The following is a 14,456-nucleotide window of genomic DNA, read 5'->3' on the forward strand; positions in this document are numbered from 1 at the left end:
TACACACATAGGGGTGCACACACCCACAGGGATACACACGGGTACACACATCCACAGGGCTACACACATAGGGGTGCGCACATCCACAAGGATACATACATAGGGGTGCACACATCCACGGGGATACACACATAGGGTTGCACACATCCACGGGGATACACACAGGGGTACACACATCCACAGGGCTACACACATAGGGGTGCACACACCCACAGGGAAATGCACACTGTGCACACATCCACAAAAGATACTGAAATGTACTGAACAAAGCAGTTGTGTGTAATGGTACATACCTGTAATTCCAGTACTTGAGAAGTGGAGGCAGGAGGATCATGAGTTCCAGCTTCATAATGAGTTTAAGGCCTGGCCTGGGATAGGTGAGACCTTGAAAGAAATGGCCACACTGCTGCTCTGTCTAATGGGAGAACTTTGATAGAGGACTACGTGAGGTCAATGGGCCCAAATCAAGAAAGACCTAGGTGGTCAAAGTGCCTTGGGGTGTGTAACATGAGGGTGCCTACTTGTTTGTGTTTTCTGTGCCTCCCAGTACCCCACAGCTGTTTAGTCCCAGAGAAAATCAACCACACAGAGGACTCTATAAGTTATAATGCTGATTGGCCCATTAGGTCAGGTTACTTATTAGCTAACTCTCACATCTTGATTAACCCATTATTCTGATCTATTTTAGCCATGTGGCTCAGTACCTTTTTCAGTGGGGCAGCTTACATCCTGCTGCTTCAGTGGTCTGGGCAGGAGTGGGAGAAATCAACTTCCTCCTCCCCAGAATTCTGCTCTCTTTGAACATTTTCACTTCCTGTCTGGTTTTCCCGCCTATACCTCCTGCCTGGCCAATCAGCATTTATTTAAAACATGATTGACAGAATACAGACAATTCTTCCGCACCAGGGGTGAGATGGGGTGGAGGTGACACCCAGAAGGAGTGGACCAAGGTTTTCCAGGTGGAGAAGTCACTGTGAGAAAGCCATCAAACAAGAAACTTGTTGGGGAATTTGAAAGCACTGAAAAGATTTCATACACACATACATACACACACACACACACACACACTTAAAAAATGCACCTGTAAATGGTTGTTCACACCTGTATGATATAGGAGGATTGCAAGTTCCAGGCCAACCTGGGCTACACAGCAAGACTTCCTTAAAAACAAAACAGACGGTGGTGGCACACACCTTTAATCCCAGCCCTTGGAAGACAGAGGCACGTGAATCTCTGAGTTTGAGTTCAAGGTGCAGCTTGATCTACAGAATGAGTTCAAGAACAGCCAGGGCTGCCCAGAGAAACCCTGTCTTGTAAAACAAAGGCCCTGGAGATGGCTCAGTGGGTAAAAGCATTTCCTTCCAAGCCTTGTGTGTGAGTTCATCCCAAAAGCCACTGCACACAGTTGTCCTCCAGCCTCCAGATGCATACTGAGCTAAAAACATACACACACACACATACATACACACACAAATACAAAAGAATAAAGGCCAGACTTGGGAGACAAAACTCTTAAAAAACTTAAGGCCAGCCTGGTCTACATAATATGCTCTAGGTCCCCCGAAGTTAGTAAGATCCAGTCTCAAAAATTTTTAATTCGTATTTTGGAAAATGCAGAAAAAGATGTACGCGTATCTCCTCACCCAGGAGAGCATCCTTGGGGAGAGCTGAGGTGGGGCCTGACTAGTGCCAGAGTAACACCCTGGAAACAGGTGAGACTGGCCCTGGCCTCTGCGAGTTTCCCAAGTAGGGGACAGGCAGATGGATGTTCTAGATCTCCCCGTGTCTGTCTGTCTAGAAAATGTAGGCAGAAATCCAAATTTTGAGATTATTTCAAATTCTACCTGGCAAAGGGGAAGGGGACAAAGTAGAGTTGTGAAACATTCCAAAGAGGGTGACTTTCGCCGTCATCAAGAAGTGGAGGAAGGGCCACTTCACTCTGCAGCGGATGCGGCCTGTGTCCTGAAGGGAGCTCTGCTGGGAAGGGATGCAGTACCTGCTTTCACCACCAGAAGGGGCCCTGTGTTCATCTTTGGAACTGTTCTGCGAGCAGCGAGGTTCCTCCATGGTGGGTGGGCAGGGACATAGGGACAAAGGGGATTCATTGTTGAGCACCCTGCCGAGCACGTTCTTTGCTTGGGAGGATGGCAGTGTGTCCACTTTCCAGATGGAAACCATGAGGCTTAGTGCACACAGACTGAGAAGATACCACAGCACAGGGCAGTTCCTGGCGGCTGCCAACCCTCTCTGTCCCCAGGACAGGAGACAGTCTCAGAATTTTGTTCCCTTCCAAATTTCTAAAAAAGATAAGAGTTTTAATTATGAGTATAGTGGAGGAATGAAACATGATTAATAAAATAATCTCAGGGACAGAAATGTTGGGGTTCAACCTGAAGGTCAGAAAAGCAAAACAGCCAGCCCCTGGCTCTTACTTCTACCCCAGTTCGAAATGGTGATTCTGCCTCCAGGAATCTCAGAATGAGGGATCTCAGATGACGCTGTATCCTCCCATTTTATAATCTTTAGTTCTGGGATTAAAGGCGCGCACCACCTTCTGGTTTTTGTGGCAAACTAGTGTGGCTACTGGGATTAAAGGTGTGTGTCGTTGTTGCCTGGTCTTAAGACTGGCCAGTGTGGCTGTTTTACATTTCTGATTTTCAGGCAAACTTTATTAAAATACAAATGAAAAGGTGCTGCAGAGAAAGAGTTATGTGTACCCGAGTGCAGTACCGGCAGAGTCCAGAAGAGGGCCATTGATTCCTTGGAGCTGGAGTTGTGAGCGGACCTAAGTGAACCTTGGGAACCACAAGCATCCTTAAGAGCGGAAGTGCTCTTAACTGCTGAACCACCTCTCCAGCCCCTTTTCTGATTCTTTCTCTTACCCATTGCCTGTCCCTGTCTCTATCTCTGGGCCTTTGGTGGTAGATGAAACTTCAAGTACTGAATTCACACTTAGGCCAGGCATGGGTTGGGGACGTCTTTTGTTGGGGACAAGGCTACTGGCAGGAGGGCCAGGTGAGACCTGAGAAATGGCCTTCAGAAGAAGCTCTCGCCATTTCCTCGCCACACCCTCCCCTGCTGCAGCTCTGTGGAGCCTGTTCGCCCCTGTCTGCCGATGACGTCTGCTAGTGCTGATGTCCTGCACGCCCGCCTCTCTTCTGGTCACATTCACGGCAGCATCGCTGTCCTCGGGAGCCTGGAAACATAGGTCAGTTGCCGGGGAGAGGTTGTCTAGTAGGTACGAAGCTCCGTTTCCCGATACCACATAAACTGGGAATGGCAGCATGCACCTTTAATGCTAGAATTTGGGGGATGAGGATAGGAAATTCGGGAGTTCAAAGCCATCCTGGGCTATAAAGCATGTTCAAGGCCAGCCTGGGCTACATGAAACCCTGTCTCAAAAAAAAAAAAATCAGGGGGGATGGGCAGTGGTGGCACAGGCTTAAAATCCCTCAGGAGGCAGAGCAGGAGGATCTCTAAGTTTGAGGACAGCCTGGTCTACAGGGTGAGTTCTGGGACAGCAGGGTTACACAGAGAAACCCTGTCTTGAAAAACAAACAAACCATCAGGGGACAGTATAATTCTGACAGTGTAGGGAAACAAAGCAGAAATACCGTGACTATGACCTCAGTGTTGCCTCGGTTCCCGCCCACTCCTCTGCCCCACTGTGCCCTCCTGGGCTTTTCTCCATTTCCTGGGGCACCTGCTCTAGTCCCACTGTGACCTCAGTCGGTCATGGTTGGGTCTCTGCTGAGAGTGCTCTGAAGGGCTCTCATCTACCTCGGTGACAGCCAACCTCCCTGTCACCTCCCTGCCTCCTGCTTCTCCCTCCCATTCACCCACTGTGGTTACCTGGATTCAGCTAGCCCTCCAACACTCAAAGTCCAGCTCCCTCCCGCGCCCTGTGGCTATGTCAAGGTGGCCCTTGACTTCCTGACTCCAAGAAGCGTGGAGAGAAGCAGCCCCCATCTCCAGGCACCAGCATGAGATGTCTCCAACTGAAGAGAAACCATTTGGCGGTGTAACAGGCCCCAGACCTTAGTAGGCCCTGAGACCTTCTCACAACTGGAAGTGCCATCCTGTGAAGGGCCGCATCCACATGCCCCATTACAAGATGGCGCTGACATCCGGTTTCACCGCCAGGTGAACAAAGCACAGGTGCGCAGTAACTTTCCACTGAGTCCCCGCCTACTCCTGAGGCATCATCTGGGATAATGGACAGTTGACCAATCCAAGAGCAACACGTCCGAAGCAAGGACTGTTTCCTATATAAGGGATGGGTTCCTTCATATCTGGGTCTCCGCCATGTTGACTGATGCTCTCTCTCCCAAGGGGCATTAAAGCTTTTCTGCAGAAGGATCCTGTGTCCCGCGTGGTTCTTGCTGGCGAGACGGTAGCGTGGGGCACCATCCAAGCTGCAAACTCAACACGTAGACAGTACCAACCTGCCAAAAATGAAAATAAAAACTTAATCCACCAAACTCATAGTTCTGGGAGCGTCTCTAAATGTACTAACCTTGCTTTTTGGCTTTTGAAGCTCTGCTTCTGGCTAACTGTTCTTGTTAATTGAAGGACGTCAACCCAGGACATGGTTTTTGTGCTTTAAAGCTCACCCTGAGAGAGGCTCAGAGCTACACTGGAATCCTGAACACCCAGTGTAGTCGGCGGCCAGTTAATAAAGACTTTCTTTCTTTTTTTGTTTTCTGAGACAGGGTTTCTGTGCAGCCCCGGCTGTCCTGGTACTTGCTATGTAGATGAGGCTGGCCTCTAACTCATGGAGATCCACCTGCCTCTGCCTCCCATGTGCTGACATTGAGGTCCATAGACCTGGAGCCCAATGTCAGGCTGGAAACACAGGCTTGAAGATGGGCACAGAGAAGATAAAACTAAGGGAGAGGTAGATCCTGCCTGGCATAAAGTGAAGTCACAGCCAGGGGCTCCGGGTTCAGGGACAAGGAGATTCTTTGTCCCCCACCCCACCCCTCGCCTCTCCATCACATGACTGACTCCCCACTATACACCAATTGCATCTCTGCTCTCTGGCTGTGTGGGTCAATGGTTGTCTCCCATAGCTCCCAGGTTCAAGCCACTCCCTGTTCCCAAGCTCACTTGTCTCCTGGAATATCTCTGTCCTGGGCTTCTTTTTTTTTTTAAAAAAAAAAATTTATTTACTTATTTATTATGTATACAATATTCTGTCTGTGTGTTTGCCTGAAGGCCACAAGAGGGCACCAGACCTCATTACAGATGGTTGTGAGCCACCATGTGGTTGCTAGGAATTGAACTCAGGACCTTTGGAAGACCAGACAATGCTCTTAACCACTGAGCCATCTCTCCAGCCCCCTGTCCTGGGCTTCTTAAGAGAGCCAAAAGTGGGTAGAGGCCCAAAGCAGATGGTGACCACTCTGGAAATCCAGGTCCTCTGGATGATTCAGACCCCATTACTCTTTGATAGCACAGAAGTGGGCCCGCAATGAATAGTCACCAATGGGAGTCCAAGACACTGGTCACTGTCACATGCCCATATCAGGGCTGTAGAGAGAGGCACTGTGGATGGGCAAAGCAGGAAGAGGTGTCTATCACAACAGCCCCAAGCATCCTGCTCTCAGATCAAGGCAGCCTAGACACGAGGTGAGCCCCTAACTCAGACCCAGAGCTTCCTCCCTCCCCAATGCCTCTCCCATCTGCCCCACCCCCTAAGTTGGTCCTCTACAGTGCCTCTGACCACTTTCCCAGCCTCCATCCTGCCTCTCTCTGCCTTTCGAGCCACTGTCCACAGGACCAAAGTCTGTTTAAGATCTCATGTGCTTCCCATGGTCTCTCACTCAAGTCAAAATGGAGCTCACCCCCCAAACTTCTTAAGACAAAGACCACACTCTGGCTTCCACTGGATGCCCTGCACCCTCTGCTGCTGTCCTGGTACTTCCTCTAACCAGCCTTCTCTGGTCCTCAGACTGCAGCAGACAAGCCCTGAGTGACCTTCCACACTGAAACTGTTTTGTCTATTGTGACAACTGTTTCCCCGGGAACTATACTTTGGGGACTAAACAAGACCTGCCAGGGGTGGAGGGATTCTCCTTCTCCTTTCCCTTCTGTTGGTCCTTAGGTCCTACATCATCAAAGGCCAGTTGTGAACTACTCTTCCTTCCAGCCAGAAAGGGCAGCCCAGAGTCCAGCTTGTAGTGTTTAACAGCACACACGGTGACAACATGACCGCTCCTTGGTATGTTTAAGGGAAAGGTTTTTATTTTAGATATGAGATAGAGAACAGACAGAGGCATCTGGAAGAATCCAGAGCAGAGAGAAAAAGAAATAGACTGGCAAGGTGGTGGTGGCACGCACCTTTAATCCCCAGCACTTGCCATAGGATCTCTATGAGTTTGAGGACAGCCTGGTCTACAGAGTGAGTTCCAGGACAGCCAAGGTTACACAGAGAAATTCTGTCTTGAAAAACCAAAAAAGAAAAAAAAGAAAGAAAAGACAAAGAAAAGGAAAGAAAGAGGGAGGGAAGGAAAGAAGAAAAAAGGGAGAAAAAAGGAGGAAAGGAAGAAAGAAATAGACTGAATGTGGCCAACAGACTGCCATGGCCAGATCTATCTGCGGGAGGGGGGAGAATAGCATAGAGAATAGAGAAAACAGTGAGAGAAGCCAGAGCAGAGCATAGGAGAATAACGGGATTATAAGAATGAACAGCTGGGGGAGAGAAGCCTGTGAGCTGCAAGAAGGTTAGGGGAGAGTATTAATCCCAATGATGGAAGAAGAAAAACCACCAGCCCAAACCATCATGGCCAAATTAATTACAGCAAGCAATTAAAGCAAGTTCTTATTTTTCATGTATATGGGCTGCCTCCCGCTAAGACGGGATTCGAGAAGTCAGCCTTCAACATGAGGAAGACAAGGTTTTTATAGCTCAGGGGTAGGGGGTTTCCAAATTGGTGATTTGGCAGATAAAACAAGAGGAGTTACAGAGCAGAACATAAACATAACGTGTTAATCATAACGATCTTCTGAAACAAAGGCGTGATTGCAATGCAGTCAGACCAAGGTAGTCATGGCAACCTTTTGAGATAAAGGTAGGGTTGCGAGATGGGTATTACAACTTTTGAAACAAAGACATGGCTGCTGTTCTCTGTTCTCAGGCAGTACAGAGCCATTTGTAGTTCAGGTGGGACTTAGTGCAATCCTCGAGAAACAAAGGTTTAATCATAAACAGGAATGAGCCTATTGTGTCTTTACTATCAGATAGATGGCCTTTAAACCTCAACCGGAGGCAGGCTGCGCATCATTTCCCCCCTTGTCTTTTGTGTCCCTGTCAAATCTTTGATAGGGTCTTAGCATTCTTTATCTGAGGGGCAGAGGTAGACAAAGGTCACAGTTCATCAGAAGATGCATGACTTGTTTATAAATTACGTCCGTTTGATTAGCATGGAAAGAACAAAAATCTTAAGGCCATATAATCTCATTACACCAATAGGTACTATAGGTAGCCATTTGTCCCCTTTACCAGGCGTTTCCTTCGGATCTAATCTCCCAGCTCTTGCTGAGGACAAGGGAATGCCGTATTCTCCTCTGTAACTGCTTCCTGCTAACTTAGGATGCTGTTGTCAGGACCCAGGGGGGCTGGAATATTAGCCAAAGGCCAGGAGGAGATTAGGGCAATCAGAAGCATCCAGACTGCAGACCCAGCTGAAGAGACAGGGAGCAAGCACACGGACTGGACTGATGGACGTCGGCTTTCAGCAAGTCCAGGGCTTTCCAGTTCTGAGGGACCATCTGGGCGCTGGTGTGGTACAAATGCCACCTTTGGAGCGGTTTGTAGTTCACAGCTGATTTCTGGGTGGTGGCCACTGTTGTACCCGTGTCACAGGACCCTAAGGCAAGACCGCCGCAGAGCTGGCATCCGATGCAAACACTGGGGTTTGTTGATTACAAATTAGCTAGCTCGGACCAAATCCAACACATCTCCGGAGCGGGTGGGGGAAGATGGCCCCAAGGCTTCAGGGTGAGGGGATTTTAAAGGCAAAAACCACGAGTCAGGATGGCACAAAGCCTTGGTATTTCAGGATTGGGTAAAAGTATACAACTTTTGAATTTGTTGGTTGGGGTATAGAGGAATTTCGAAACAGCCGTTAATCAGATACCTACGAGGACATTTGAAGCCAGCAGATATAAACAGATGTTGTATGGACACCCTGGTGACGTCATTTTAACCAGGGCTGGCACAGTTTCTTGGGAATTTTATGACTTTGCTGGGCTGCATCCACCCCCTTAGTAGATCCCGTCTAAAGTGGAGTTCTTTCTCAAAATGGAGTTTGTTCTGCTCCTTCATCTACCAGTCAAGCGGAACTCTGTCAAGAAAGGTATTGACCAGGGACAGAAGTTAAAGGGCTTAAAGGAAGTTTTTATGTTTGGGGCTTCCCTCTCAGGATTAGGCAACAGGCAGGAAAGTTTCAGCTGTTGGTTGACAGGGTACTTATCTAGAGTTCATCTGATCTGTGAGAGATGAGTTCAAGTCTTATGGTTTTTTCAGTTCCCTGAGGTTTATATTACCGTTATTTGTAATCTGCATTGAAATCTATACTGTGAAAAAGCAGTGAACGGGTGTCTGTCAAACAGCTGGAGTGGACTCACGCCTTTGAGTCAGAGCAAGAGCTGTGGCTTTGGTTAAAAACATGAACATTTCTTTCTGTCCAGAGGACTGGATATGTAGATTGGATGGAGATGTTCTGTGCATGATGAGGCAAATCTTTAAGTCTATATTTAGAATAAAGACAAGCAAAGGAAATTGAAAATCTTGAGCTTGTGACTGGGAATAGCCAAGGCTTTACCAGTGTGGCAGAACTTCCTTGATTAATGCTAAAACTCTGGGCCAGGTGGTGGTGGTGCACGCTTTTTATCCCAGCACTCAGGAGGCAGAGGCAGGCGAATCTCTGTGAGTTTGAGGCCAACCTGGTCTACAGAGTGAGTTCTAAGACATCCAAGGCTACACAGAGAAACTCTGTCTCAAAAAACCAAAAACACAACAAAAATTTAAACTTTTGAAATCTTAGTATAACAATAACATAGAGAAAGTATTTGTATATCTTAAACATTTTTCAGATTTCCATAACTTATTGAGACTTTTATGTCATCAGATGTTTGTAGTTAAAATTATTTTTAGGTGTTTGTAATTTATATAAACCTTAAACTTTTCATCCAGTTATTTATCATTAGACATACATAAATGGCTGCTTACTGACAGCAGTCTTTGGCTGTCACACAGGACAACGTTAAATCTTCACTTGCTGCACACAGGACAGCATAGGCCTTTGCCTGCCAGACCAGAATGTCCTAGAGATTTTCCTGCAGAGGAAGAACTTGGAAAAGCTGACCCAGTGTGACTAGCAGAGCAGGGCAGTCAACCCCACAGTGTCCACAGTGTGGCAGGCCTGGCAGCAGGCGAGGCATGGGCAACTTTGGCCAGGGCTAGCATTATAGCATCAGCATAATTCAGGTGGAGTTGTCTGTGTCCCTTACGGTTGCTGCTAGGAGCTGGCATGTATTTCTAACATGGGGAGCTTTTCCCTTTATATAGTTTAAATGCCATATTCATCAGATCTCCGAAAAGTTTTGAGGACCATTTATTAAGTTTACCTGATTTTATTTTATTTTATTTAAAGATTTATTTATTTATTTATTTATTTATTATGTGCACAGTGTTCTGTCTCCATGTATGGCTGCAGGCCAGAAGAGGGCACCAAATCTTATTACAGATGGTTATAAACCATCATGTGGTTGCCGGGAATTGAACTCAGGACCTTTGAAAGAGCAGCCAGTGCCTTAACTGCTGAGCCATCTTTCTAGGCCAACTTTACCTGATTTTAAATAAACTTCTTGGGTTTTGGGTTTTTTTTTTCAAGACAGGGTTTCTCTGTGACTTCAGAACCTGTCCTGGAACACGCTCTGTATACCAAGCTGGCCTCAAACTCACAGAGATCCACCTGCCTCTGCCTCCCGAGTGCTGGGATTAAAGGCTTGCCCCACCACTGCCCGGCGAGAACTTTCTTTGCCTGGTCCTTTCACAGTGCACCGTTGCAGAATATCACAGTTTCTTATATGACTCTGTTTATCAAAATAGCCGAAGCTTAACAAAGTTAGCAAAGACAAGGAAGCTAGACTTAAGTCAGTCTCCGTCAGCCCGAACAGACCTGAGCGAAGGAGAGACGCTCTGCCTCTTTGTTGAGCTGCTTACGTCACCCTTCTGCTGCATCAGAAAACTGTCCCAGTTTCTCGGGTTTAGTAGCTGTGGCCCTAACTTTAGTTGACCGGTGACTACGTTGGGTGCTTGGGATTCCAGGGTAGCTGAGCCTTTCTCAGAGTAAGCATTTTAAACCATACATTTAAACCATGTTAACAAGGACAGTTAGCCAGAAGTGGAACTGCAGGAGTTAAAAAAGCAGGGATACATTTTGGAGACTTGTCCAGAACTATGGACAGTGATGGATTTGGATTTAAGATTACCCATTGTGATGGCTATTCTTCGTTGTCAACTTGACTATATCTGGAATGAACAACAATCCAGAAATGGAGGGCACGCTTGTGATCTGGATCTTGAGGCAGGATGACACACACCTTTAATCCAGATCTTGAGGCAGGAAGGTGCACCTTTAATCCGGGCCACACCTTCTGCTGGAAGCCTACATAAGGACAATGAAGAAGCAAGGTGTTATCCATTCTTTGCCTGCTGGCCCTCGCCTTGTCAGCACACCCATTCCTACACTGGCATCGGAGCCTGCGTCTTCAGGATCCCAGCACATCCAGAAGGCCAGTGGAGACACCCAGCTGCTATCTGTATATATCCAAAGATTAGATAGATAGATAGATAGATAAATAGATAGATAGACAGACAGACAGACAGAGATTAATTCTATAAATTCTGTGAATCCTGACTAATACACTCATGTAGCTTTCTTTTTTTTTTGTTTGCTTGATTTTGTTATTGTTGTTGTTTGAGACAGGGTTTCTCTATACAGCCCTAGCTGTCCTGGAACTCCCTCTGTAGACCAAGCTGGCCTCAATCTCTGCCTGCCTCTGCCTCCCAAGTGCTGGGATTAAAGGTGTGTGCCACCATTATTGCTCAGCATAGTCTAACTTTTTTTTTCTGATACAAAGCAATTTATTAACAGAAAATAATTTGAGAAGTCCTGTTCACAGACGGCGACCACGGTGAGCCCCCTTCCTTTGGGTGCTGTCAGAGGGAATGGGGGTGACATCCTCAATCCGCCCAATCTTCATCCCTGAGCGAGCAAGAGCTCTGAGGGCTGACTGGGCTCCAGGTCCAGGGGTCTTGGTTCTGTTTCCTCCTGTGGCGCAGAGTTTGATCTGCAGGGCAGTGATGCCCAGCTCCTTGCACCTCTGGGTCACATCCTGGGCAGCCAACATGGCTGCATACGGAGAGGACTCATCTCTGTCAGCCTTCACCTTCATTCCACCAGTCACCCGGCAGATGGTTTCCTTGCCAGAAAGATCGGTTACATGGACAAAGATGTCATTGAAGGACGCAAAAATGTGGCAGACACCAAATATGTTCTCTCCTTCAGTCACTTGAGGCCCAAGGCTGATGACTTGTTCTTCCTTCTTTTCCTTCCTCTTGCGAGGTGCCATCTCTGAACGTCGCCTCCCCACAGTTTAACTTCTTTTAGCTGTTCTGCCTTGCTTTTCCTTCCCCACAAAGTCAGGTGGATCTCCTGACGGGACAGAAGCTTTCAAGCTCCAGAGCCAGTCTTTCAACACAGCAGAACATCACAAAGAGTATTTCCACGTTACCCATACCCAACAGACATCTGAGTCCCTGATAAACTGAATCCAGTGACCAGGAAGAAATTTGGACCCTTCGCTATCAAAGTAGCCATGGCGGGCAGCAGGGGCAGATTTGGGCCTGGAGTGAACAAAGCCTCCCAGGGTGGCATGCTGAGGAGGGGGCCGTCCACATCACCCCAGCCTGGCAGAGTGGGGGTGGTAGCAGCTAGGGCTTGGTCCAGCTCCTAAGTCCACCTGTAACTGGAGAAAATTAAGTGGGGTCCGGGAACATATGAAAGGAAAGAAGACAGCAAAAACAAACCCAAAAGTCAGAACACAGCACATACCAGAGACTAAGGCATCGAAAATGAAACCAAAGGAACAGGGGCAATGACAACATTTGGGGTCATTCAGAGGTTCACCAGTCTGACCAAAGAAGGGTTTTTTTTTGTTTTTTTTTTTTTAAACAAATAAGAGCAGGAGAGTGGTGGCTCACACCTTTAATCCCAGCACTGGGAGGCAGAGGCAGGCAGATTTCTGTGAGTTCCAAGACAGCCAAGGTTACACAGAGAAATCCTGTCTCAAAAAAAAAACAACAAAAAGTTTTTATAGTTTACCAGAGGAGGTTCCCATAAAAAGAGAAGAAAAAAGGAGCTCACTATTTCCCTCCACTGAATCAAAGGCATGCCTCAGGGCCTTAGGATGTCTTCAAGGTGAGCATACCTGGAGAGCAGCGCTTCAGTCCTGGGGACCAGAGAGAAGGGTCCGGCTTCTGAATTTCTTTTTTTTTTTGTTTGTTTTTTGTTTTGTTTTGTTTTTTGAGACAGGGTTTCTCTGTAGCTTTGGAGCCTGTCCTGGAACTAGATCTTATAGACCAGGCTGGCCTTCAACTCACAGAGATCCACCTGCCTCTACCTCACAAGTGCTGGGATTAAAGGCGTGCGCCGCCACCACCACCACCACCACCACCACCGGGCTAGCTTCCAAATTTCTAAGTTTGGGTTTGGGCCTTGATCTCACTGGGGCCTCCAAATGGAAGGAGGTGAGAAGGGTTAGGATGCTAGCATGGACTTTGCAATGTGTAACAGGTATTTTGACACTGACAGTGAGGGAGCCTGGAAGCCCAGCATAGGCTCTGATAAGCCACCGGGTAGCCCTGTGTCCCTCTGCCAGAGGTATGGGAAATGAGTCCTTTTGGTAGATGGGAATCAGTTTCATAAGTTCCTGAGGAGTGCTGGCTTTTATCTAACTGCCAGAAATTGTCCTAAAGTCCAGGTTGAGCTGACTAGACTGCCTTTTGGAGTTTGGGGAACGGGAGTTTCCTTTGGCGATAACAGAGAGTCCTCCACCTGCGCCATCCACAGGGTCTCATGATCCCAGTGACCCAGGACATGTTGAAGGACAAACAGACAAACTAAGGTTGGTTTCGACAAAACTTAAGCCCTTGGGGGAAGTAAGAGTGGTCAGGAAACAGAGAAAAGAGTTGCGGGAGGGAGGGAAGCATCCCCAGCGAGAAAGGGGAACTTGGCCAGGGGCTTTTGCAGACCCAGGCGCATCTCGAACCTGCTGAATCCTGTGTGGCCTCTTCCAGGTTGTCATATCCTGTCCAAGCAGGATTTCTAAGAATTGCTAGGAATAAAATGAGCCGCTAAGGCAAGATTCAAGTGTGTGTGGCACTCAGGCCTAAGCCGATTGGGACAGACCCTCTTGTGAGGAAGAGAGGACATCTGAGCTGGACCGTGGTACTGGGTGTTGTCTAAAGTGCTCTCCCCAAAACCTCAAAAGCACAGTCCCACTGACATGACAGTCTGGATCAGCTCAGGGTGGACTCTGGCAGGGTGATCGATAGTTACTGAAGAAAGACGAATCTTACATCAGCTATTATTTAACGTCTGTCTGAACCACCACTTCCTCTGTCTTCCCCTAACTCGGGCAAATGGGGAACATGCCTACTAGTGCCTGCCTGTAACACATCAAAGTTCCCACGCTAGCCTCCTGGCTCTTGTGGCCTGCGAAGCTCCCCTATTCTACTCTTCCAGGCTCTTCCTCCTCACAGGCTCTCCCATCTCAACCTGTTTCCTTTCAATTGGCAAGAGTGTCCACACCTTTTTTCTTTTTTGCTCTTCTCTCTGCCCCTGGCAGCTCTGAACTTCCCCCTATGAATCTTCCCACTCATGGAGTGGCCTCCTCTGGGGGTTTTGCTGCACCTTCGTGGATAGTGGGAGTTCCTAAAGGACAGAAAGAAAAGGGCCCTTGATTTTCAGCTTCAGTCCTTTTTGTTTGCTGCTGGAGAAACTGAGGCTGAGAGGAAACAGTGGTTGTTCCTAAACCTAAGCATTTCTTGGAACCCAGTTTGGTCCCCTGGGAAAGGGTTGGGTGATGTGGGATGTCCTTCTGTATGATGTGAGTGAGTATGTGTTGCTTTTATTGGTTGATAAATAAGCTGCTTGGGCCTATGGCAGGGCAGAATATAGCTAGGCAGGAAATCCAAACAGAGATACAGGTGAAGAGGGACAGGGCCTGTAATGATTGTGCTGTCTCTTTAAGAGACAAGCTACGCCCACTCTGTCCCCCATCCGCTGAGACAGGCTGATCTTTAGCTTCTGGCCTGAGCTCTCTCTCTTCCATGCCTCTCAAAGAGGCAGCTTCTGCCACTCTCCCCACTCCTCCGCTTCCCC

At 47.8% G+C, this 14,456-nt stretch overlaps 1 pseudogene; it reads right to left on the reverse strand.

Annotated features, from left to right (window-relative positions):
- Nucleotides 1-11,131: 11,131 nt before the first annotated feature.
- LOC125400499 (small ribosomal subunit protein uS11 pseudogene) lies at nt 11,132-11,683 on the reverse strand (annotated as a pseudogene).
- Between the last annotated feature and the right edge of the window lie 2,773 nt (nt 11,684-14,456).

This window comes from Myodes glareolus, chromosome 3 (assembly GCF_982192425.1).
Source record: "Myodes glareolus chromosome 3, mMyoGla1.1, whole genome shotgun sequence".
Lineage (NCBI taxonomy): Eukaryota > Metazoa > Chordata > Mammalia > Rodentia > Cricetidae > Myodes > Myodes glareolus.